Genomic DNA, 9,598 nt, shown 5'->3' with positions numbered 1-9,598 from the left:
AATCATTGTCAATGTGTACTTATTTCTTCAGGGTAAAATTATATTATATTGGTATTTCTATAGTATTTTTTTAGACTTTTCTGTAAGGGAAACGGGTATCAGCCTAGAACACTGAATTATATACAGTATATTTCCCTTTTTATTGAAAGTTAATTTATCCTAACAGTTATTACGGATTAGGCAATGAAACACATACGCGCTTATTTAAAAGAAGCATCAAATTAATAGCATTTATTGTTTGCCCTGATGTTATAGGCCACATATGGCAGTTTGTCAAACAGAGATCAATTCCTGAAGTAAAAAAGCAGTAGAAATAAAAAATGAACAGAAGGAAATATGGAGGTCAGAATTTAATATTCAGCATGCCTCACTGAGAACAATGAAGGTTGGATATCAATAAAACTTTACAGGGGCGGTCACAGCAGTGATATTAAACAGGAATATTAAGCATAATTACATTGCAGCAAACATACAGGAATACAATATATTCACCTGGCAATTTTCTTTCTGTATGTTGACTAAGAAGGCTGTGTGGTCCAGTGGTTAAAGAAAAGGGCTTGTAACTAGGAGGTCCCCGGTTAAAATCCCACCTCAGTCACCGACTGACTCCTTGTGTGACCCTGAGCAAGTCACTTAACCTCCTTGTGCTCCGTCTTTCCGGTGAGACGTAATTGTAAGTGACTCTGCAGCTGATGCATAGTTCACACATCCTAGTCTCTGTAAGTCGCTTTGGATAAAGGCATCTGCTAAATACACAAATAATAAGAAAAATAACTGTACATTTTTTTTTTTTTTTTTTTTTTTTTTATCCACACTATTAAACGTACTCTCTTTGCGGATCTGCTAGAAGCTATTTTAGTACTCTTAAATTAAGTAAATAAAGAAGGCATATCAGACAGTTTATTGAAGATTACAAAACACAAATGGATAATGACCTGACCTACTGTTTCTAATTTGGAGTAGGCGCTGCAGTTTTTTCAGCTTCGTCTTCTGGGACAATGCTGCAAGCTGGTTGCACTGAAGCATTTGGGGTTATTTCTTAATTTGCATCCTTTGTAATTATACATCTTACTTATTCAAACTAAACACTAAAGTAATGCACTGATATCAAAGTTATTAAATTCTTATCAAAGTTAGTCACAAAACATTGCAGTTTGCAATGTCCATGCTTTCTTTGCCCTTGGTTAACAATGCATTAACATATGTACTGTTTCTGTGCTTTACAATGCTTTCATGTGCTGTACCATGTTTTACCATGCTACATTAAACTTGTTATTTAATTATAATTGTTTTCTTCCAACGTTTGGGATGACCTTTCATCTAAAACTAGTTAGCACATAAATATCTGTTGATATTAACAAAGCTACAAAGGATCAGAGGACCTAATTATTGTATCTGTATCTAATAATTTATATGTGGTACAGTGATTCACTTTGTATATCATTTTTTGTTTCAGTCATCACGCCCTGGTGGCTTTTTTACCCTTATAAAAGTTCCCCATAGTAAAAGTATGGCAAAGTGTAATAAGGCATAGTGGTAAGCATTGTAAAGTCCGGAGAGGTATGGTAAAGCATAGTAAACAACATGACAAACCTTTGTAAAATATGTTAAATGCATCGTATAAACATTTACTGTGGTAAACTTTAATAAGGGAAAACTCGTAATGTAAACGCGCTCCCATGGCCTCGCACCTGTGTACCAGCTAGAGAGAAGACATGTTTGAAAGCTCTGTTGCCACAGGGGAGCTTTTAACTTATGAGTTTAAAAGAGTCACCAGATAACTTTATACAACGTGATTCTAAATACCAAGAGAAAATACATAACTCTGATATTTCATACCGGTACCAAGTTGCTCTTTTTAAATTTTCTGAGCTGAGGTGCAATGACATGGTCTCAATAAAATACAACATTCAGGTTACGCTTTGAAGCATATCATGATGTCCTCATAGATTAACGATATACATGTAGTATGATATAATGTCCAATAATTATGTAATGTATATGGCAAAACATATATCAATAATGCAAATATGTTTCATGACTGTTTTTTTTATTTTTTTATTTTTTTTTGTCCTCTGAAGGGTACAAATGTTTACCTCACTTGCCTTTATACCGTGTTAACAAGGGTTAAATCCTGAAGGGAATGTGGCCTTAAACATCTGTCCTTATTAAATCTCAGTCAAAATAAATGCAATTTACAGAAGCATAATTCAATATACTGCTTGAGAAACCCCGTGTCTGTCCCTTATCTTCTAGTCTACAGCTTATTTGTTTAGACAATCATTCTGCAGGTCAGCTCTTGGAGATGCAGAGCTGTGTATAGTTTTCAGGGACACCCCGCCATCAGCCACCCCACAGTAACCAAGAGCAAACACAACACTCATCAATCATTGATGGATTTGTCCCCAGGATGCTTTGCATTATGAAGACTTTGGAATACCTAAAAAAAAAAAAACAAACTGTGAGAACTAATAAAGAATTCAGAGGATGACTTTGTTTGCTGTTATTTAACTATAATTTATTATAGCTATTTCTATGTATTTAACCTTTATTACTTGTTAATGGCGTACTAAATTATACTTGTTGACTTTAAAAACAAAAAACTCTCATTAACTTTAGTACCATTTCCATTCCCAATAACAGCAGTTGGTAATATCTATAGCATTATAAAGGTTGAGCACTGTATATATGTATAATGTGTATAATTACTGTTTAAATGATGATAACAACAGCAGAACTACAATTCAGATGCTTTTTAACTTTATTAACATTAATCTATTTGGTCTCTAGGTAAAGGAAATGAGAAACACAAAATGAGGCCCTTTGAGGTGTTGCAATGTGAGGCTTTTATACTCTCTAAACAGTCAGTGACAAAAGTGGAGTTGGCCTGTATCAGAGAATATGACAAGCTTAAAAAAATATCTTTAAAGCTGGCAAACTGAACTAAAGCATTTTTTTTTTCTTGGGGGTAGATTTTGGATTCTGGGACTTTAGATAGTCAGTAAACCTGAAGTTAGTGACATATCTCTGGATCAGTAGCAGTTAAATCATTTTCTCAAATCTGTTTGATGGCTACTGTAGGTAAACACGTTTATCTGACTTGATTGATATAGTGTTCGGTAGAGTCAGCTGTTAAACACAGTTAGCAGATTCTGCTCATTTAAACCAGTCATTCTTTACTGCACATGCCCGAGAGCTCTTTCTGTTCAAACTTTTTTTTTTTTTTATTTAAGAGTGGATTCCAGGCATCTCCTTCTATCACACTCAAACCCAGTGATTTATCAGGGTAAAATGTTGCATCAAATTTAAGTCAAGACAAAAACCTGCATTGTCAGGAGCTCTGGTTAGTGATGTTCCATTTACACAGATCTGTAGATAGCTGGGCAGGACATGTCATTCTCAATAAAAAAAGGATTTTAATCTGACCATTTAATACTGGACCACAGTAAAAAAAAAAAAAAGTTACTAATGTCTGCAGATGTAATGTTAAGGAAGGTGACGCATATATATATGCTATCAGTACCAATGTCCAAGTCAATGGGGTCTATTAGCTATATTGCTGTTATTTACATTATTATTATTTGTTTATTTAGCAGACGCCTTTATCCAAGGCGACTTACAGAGACTAGGGTGTGTGAACTATGCATCAGCTGCAGTGTCACTTACAATTACGTCTCACCCGAAAGACGGAGCACAAGGTGGTTAAGTGACTTGCTCAGAGTCACACAATGAGTCAGTGGCTGAGGTGGGATTTGAACCGGGGACCTCCTGGTTACAATTCTTTAACCACTGGACCACACAGCCTCCTCCTTTGAAAGAAAGAAAAAAACAACCCCTCAAAGTGTGTTTCAGTCTTCTTTTGTGTGCTTTTGTATTGAAAACTAAGTAAAATGATTATCTTCCTGCCAACCCAACTGAATCTCAAAAGCGACAAGTCCCTAATACAAAGGCAAACCTACCGTACAGGAAAATGAAAAAAAAGACACACATACTGGAGCAACATTACATGATAAAATCACATTTAAAAGCTGTACATGAATAAAATATGCCATGAACCAGACATTTTATCCAGTTTGAAATAAAACTTCTATAGACATAACAGCTTTTAACAGGATGGCAGCCTCATAAAAGAAGTTGAAATATATCTTTAAGCCCTTGAGAGGCTTGACAGACAGAGACACAGTGAACCAAGACAAGAGAGGAATTGAACTAGAGGAGAATTTAATGCAATCACAGATGATGGCAGGAAGACAGGTGTCACAAGATTTAGACAGCATACAGAATTGGTTAGAAACATGCAAAATGAAATATATGCTAAATAAACTTAAAGTGTTCCTGCCGATAAGATACATTAACTGGTAATATGGACCACTGCTGGAAGAGCTATTTATCTAAGGACTCAAATAATTTGAAATCCTCCTGACCACTACTAACATTACTGAGAGTGCATGATTAATTTCACTTAGAACAAATATCCCTACAGAAATACATTTTAGTTGGGGAAAGGAAAAAAAAAATTAAGACAATATGAGTCTGTTTATCAGTACTCTTTGGTGGAGCAAATCTAGTCTTCAGTGTATGATTATAGAAGCACGCAGGGTTATAATTTCATTTTCTCAAGAATATAATTTTCCTTACAGTATTATATGTGGGTGTTGCTTAGGCTAGCAACTGTAGATCTATGCTTTATTACAAAAATGTTTGGGTATGAAAGCTTGCTCTCTGGCAAAATATGAAGCTCTTCTGATTTGTACAGTTTGATGGTATGATAAATACAGGATTCAACTGTGAAGGAATACAGCACCTGCTGTGTTTTTCTTGTAGAGAAGGAGTCTTAGTAATTTTTCCATTCAGCTTCCCTAGTAGCGAACAGCTTCTAACCTGCTTTTTCGTAAAACTGGCTACTCCCCCATCCTCATGTCAATAGTTAGGACGTTTAGATTTGTTACCACCAGACTAGTGGCTCTGGCTGTATTCTATCACAATGACACACTAGCATATTGCTGTGGTTTTAGCCTCTTTACAATTTTCTTTCTGTCTAAAATAAAACTAAAAATGTAGTCTATGTCATAGGCACTTGACCTAGGCCCTGAATTACAGTATAGCTACAGCAACAGCCATGTCTCTAGTGACAACATGCCTTATTTCATCATGGTCTAATTAAGGCATGGGTTTAATTTTTTGTCTGCTTTGTTTCTTGTAATTGTCCCTTATATTAATCTTTGCATACATATTGTAGGAGCTGATTAGCTTGTATGTGTATAACTGACAGTAGATTATCAGTCCCAAATAACATATTCATAAATGTCTACACTTACCAACAACATCAAGTGATTGTTATTAAGAGCCATCAAAGGACAAGCGCTTAATGCTGTATGGTGCTGCCTTTATTAAGTCACAGGATTCTATTATTCCTCTTTGAGAAATAAATAGGTATATTTTACTGTAGAGAATTATTACATTCCTTTATATTACAAGATCTGTAATCATAGAAATTGACACACATAAAATAAAAGGTTTTCTGGTTTAAAGTTTTGTAATAATTCCTTGACATTGTTTTATTTAAACACTGCCCTTAGCTTAAAAATTCATATAAAAATGTTAATTTACAGTGCATTTTGCCAGGCTTTGTATATGCCTGTTGGAAAACCAACCAGAATTGATATTAGGGAGACCACTAATCTTGAGTTCAAAAGATCTAGTCCAGAATCCAGGTCTCTTCTTGCGAAAACAGCTACATCCAACTTATTTTACTTGGACTGGAACATTGAGTACCAAATGAATTAATGCTTTATTAGCAAGGCCTTGGCGATGAAAACCCCAAGTTTACATAACTACAAAAGAAGCAACCAGAGTTAAGAGATCTAGGAATAAGACTGGTGTTTGGAAAGGAAGTTGATAAAGAGCACTCACTTGAGAGTTCAGCGCAGAATATCAGAGGTCTACTCAGCGCATGCTGCTTGGAGCTTTGTAGTATGGTATATGAAGCACTGTGGCCTGGAGGTATGCTGATACTGCCCTGGATAAAGATGTAGCAACCAAGGTTTTAAAATCCATTATTAACTGCTTTAGCAATATCATGGATCCCACTTTGGTCTGTTTAATTTATGTTGTTTATTTGCTTGTAGTTTCTATTTTAGGAGTATGCAGCTATTTGAAAGAAAATAGCTGAAAGTGAAAAACAAAAAGATTTTCAGTACAATAAAAGGTGAACTAGTGACAGTGGGTTGTGTAACAAATAACACAACCAGACATAACTTAAGATTGAAATGGTGATGTTTTATAATTATGTAATTTGTGAATTAATGTGTCTCTGCTAGAGTCATTCCCCTCCCTATCACCTACATAATCACTGTAAATGAGAACGTATTGTCAATTAGTCCTACCTGGTTAAATAAGATTTTGAAATCTGAAGGTATATGAGCCATGAAGGCCATGAAAGGTAAGGTATATATCAGACCTATATCATCTAAGATTTATCATAATTTTTTTTAAGAAGGACTGCCACATCATAGGGCAAACCAATATATATATATATATATATATATATATATATATATATATCAATTTCAGCTGCAAAAAAAAACAACTTTTCTACACCTCACTGTTTGCACAAGCCTACTTAAACCTTGCTATTGCTGCAAATATGTTACTTGGAGATAAGGCTTCACGCTTTACCATATCAAATGCAACAGTAGAATAGGAGACAACAGATTTTTAAAGGGAGGAATTGAAAGTGTGTCGCCTTAAAAGAAAGGTATTTTGATCACTTTATTTAACACATAATGAAACAGAAGATCATGGTTTCTTTCGGAAGCAATGACCTCCAGTAATTCAGTGTAAAGAGATCATTACCTGTGTCATTTGTTTTAATTGTATGCATTGGAATGCTCTTAATAGGCTCTAACACTGACAAGAGTAGAAGCTGGAAAGGACAATAATTTGGAGTCGATTTTTCACACTGAATGTTGATATCCTGCCTGTTGGAAGGCTTGCTGAAAAAAAAAAAAAAAAAGTCATTTCGCTGTTTTTCATTTTCTTAAAGTATTTTTTGTCCAAGTGGTGAGTTGGATAACAAATGTTGTTTATGTTTAAAATATGTCATAACATTGTTAATCCTGAAACCCCACTTCTATAATTTGTACCCTTTATTCCTAACCAAGGGTAAGAAAGAACACTTACTTGTTGTCCACAAGATCAGACCTCACACAGAATTTACATTGCAGCCTTCTGTCACCACTGGGAAAATAGAAGTATTTATTACCAGTACTGCAGGACAGGTAGTAAACAGCACAGTGTTCATCTTGCTGACTAAATATCATGCAGCTTTGTATTCGGCCAAACACAGATGGCTTGGTTGAGCAATAATTTATCTTTAGATCTGCATCAAATATTGTCATTTAAAGTTAAACGACCCAACTAATCAAGCTGCCAAGTAAAATCCATCTATAACAATCCAGCAACAAGGGGGATCAAATCATTTTCAAGCACAGGAGTGAAGAAAGATACTGTATTTGATTAAACATGTTTGTAAATGTTACCAATTATTTGTTTTTACTATTCCGTCACTATCAGTATTAATATGTAACTTCAGAACAATATAACCATACTGAACCCAGTAATGTTTTCTTGGCATGTTACCTATTATAAATGACAACTATTTAAATTGCACTGAAAGTATATCCAGTTGCTTGGTGTGAAACGCACTGCAGTTAAATGGCACAGGTTATAGCACCTTAACAGCACTTACAATACAGTTTTAGCCCATTTTGATCAAGTGATATTAAATTGCATTTAACAATACTAAAATAAACTTAAATCCATCTTAAATGGCAGTACTGGTATACCATAGAAGCCCTTATGAATGTTTATTGGTCTTTATTTATTTTACAAAGAATAGTTGAGCTATCTTTATAACAGATTGATGCATTTGGTTGTGTCTGGTTATTGTAATGTTCAACCACCCACCCATCTTGGTGCTTTATGTTGTATGCCTTCTAATAAGGGAGTTTACAAATGAGATAGGGTCTTATTTGTAGGTGATTTGTATGTGATCTTTAGTAGTCTCTGTTCATGCTTTTCACACTGCCAATCTGTTATCATTAAAATCTGTTTGAAAGAAAAAAAAATACCCTCACACCTCGCAAGTTATTTATTTGCAGTATTGCACTTTCCTGGAATAAACTTACTGTACTCTCTGTTTGCTGTCTGGACAAAAAACAGTTAATGTCATGCCGCCCTGTGCAGTTAATTTATTTGATCTGATTCAGGTTTTATAATGCTGTTTTTCAAGTGTTTGTTTATGGTGTGAGGAGGAACCACCATAGCAAGCAGAAGCTGAAAAACTGAACAGGCAGGGCAGACAAAGAGGCAGTGAGCAGAGTGTGTCATGGAATCCAGCTGCAGTGACTGCCTTAGTCACTGATAAAGATAGAAAGCAGAACTAGACCTATGCTGTTTTGACTCGTATAAAATCAATGGTTTGGGATTTTACATGGAGTTACAGAGGATTATAAGAGGACTTAATAAGCAGAAGCGAGGCTTGTAATTGACAGAAGGGTTTGAACAGTAGTCACAGTGTTCAAGTGGTCAGAATCAGAAATCAGTATGTTAAATCTAAGCTAAATTCTGCCACTAGCTTCCCAGCCATTCCCCACTTGGGTAGACAATTGGGACAGAAATAAAATACAACAGAAGACAATATACATCCCCTAATCTGTATCTCTTTGCGCTATATTCCAATTTATTTATTGATTTATTTTACTATAAACCCCTCAGAGATTACATTTAGCGGCACATAATCAATCTGAAGTTGTTTCAGAATAAAGCATGAGTTCAGATGTTCTATAAGAGACCTACATGTTTTTAAAACTAGCGAAGTTCAATTCACATAGCCCAGTGTTTTTATTGTTTGTTTTGAACATTTGTTTTTGTAAGTTGGTACCAAATCAAATCAGATCCCAGAAAACTCACTCATCGATGTGTTCCTCTCGGTTAATGATTGAGTGCATTCAAGGTTGTGTGGTTATCGCTTGTATCTGGCAGGGACAGTAAGTGCCACATCATCTATTCCAGATGAATAAGTGAGGCTTTTTAGGAGGACTGACACTTTTTAGGAGGTCTAAACTTTGTCACGTGGCCTAGATAGCAACCAGCCTGGAACAAAGACTAAGACATGGAGACCTGGATAAGTAAACAATCAGTGAATTAAACCCAATCCCTTATAATCCCTTATTACATGTATCATGGTAAGGTTGGTCTTCAACAACCACTCTCAAAAGGTCCAGTCTTATTATATAGCCGCCTTTAAGCATCTATAAATCATAAAGAAAGAAGAAAGGATGGGAGGAAAAAAAATAAAGAACTTAGTGAAATGAGATATGAAGACAGGTTCACATAACTAAATCTATTCAGCCTATCAAAACAAAGGGGACTTGATTGAAGTCTTTAAAATCATAAATGGTATAAATAAAGTTAACCCAAGACAAGAGGGCATAAATGGAAGATGAGTAAAAGTAGTTTTGAACAAAATGCAGGAAGCATTTTTTACATAGATAATTATAAATTATAAATTATCTATGTAAATAGACCTGCCCTA

At 35.0% G+C, this 9,598-nt stretch overlaps 1 long non-coding RNA gene across 1 annotated transcript; it reads right to left on the bottom strand.

Annotated features, from left to right (window-relative positions):
- Positions 1–233: 233 nt before the first annotated feature.
- LOC117424676 (uncharacterized) lies at positions 234–7,416 on the bottom strand. Its single transcript, XR_004547918.3, has 5 exons — positions 7,183–7,416; positions 6,856–6,995; positions 5,914–6,168; positions 3,667–3,809; positions 234–2,440 (listed from the first exon to the last, which is right to left on the bottom strand). It is a non-coding gene; the product is annotated as an uncharacterized LOC117424676 (long non-coding RNA).
- Between the last annotated feature and the right edge of the window lie 2,182 nt (positions 7,417–9,598).

The sequence above is a fragment of the Acipenser ruthenus genome, chromosome 19 (genome assembly GCF_902713425.1).
Source record: "Acipenser ruthenus chromosome 19, fAciRut3.2 maternal haplotype, whole genome shotgun sequence".
NCBI lineage: Eukaryota > Metazoa > Chordata > Actinopteri > Acipenseriformes > Acipenseridae > Acipenser > Acipenser ruthenus.
This window is presented reverse-complemented; position numbering and strand designations above follow the sequence as displayed.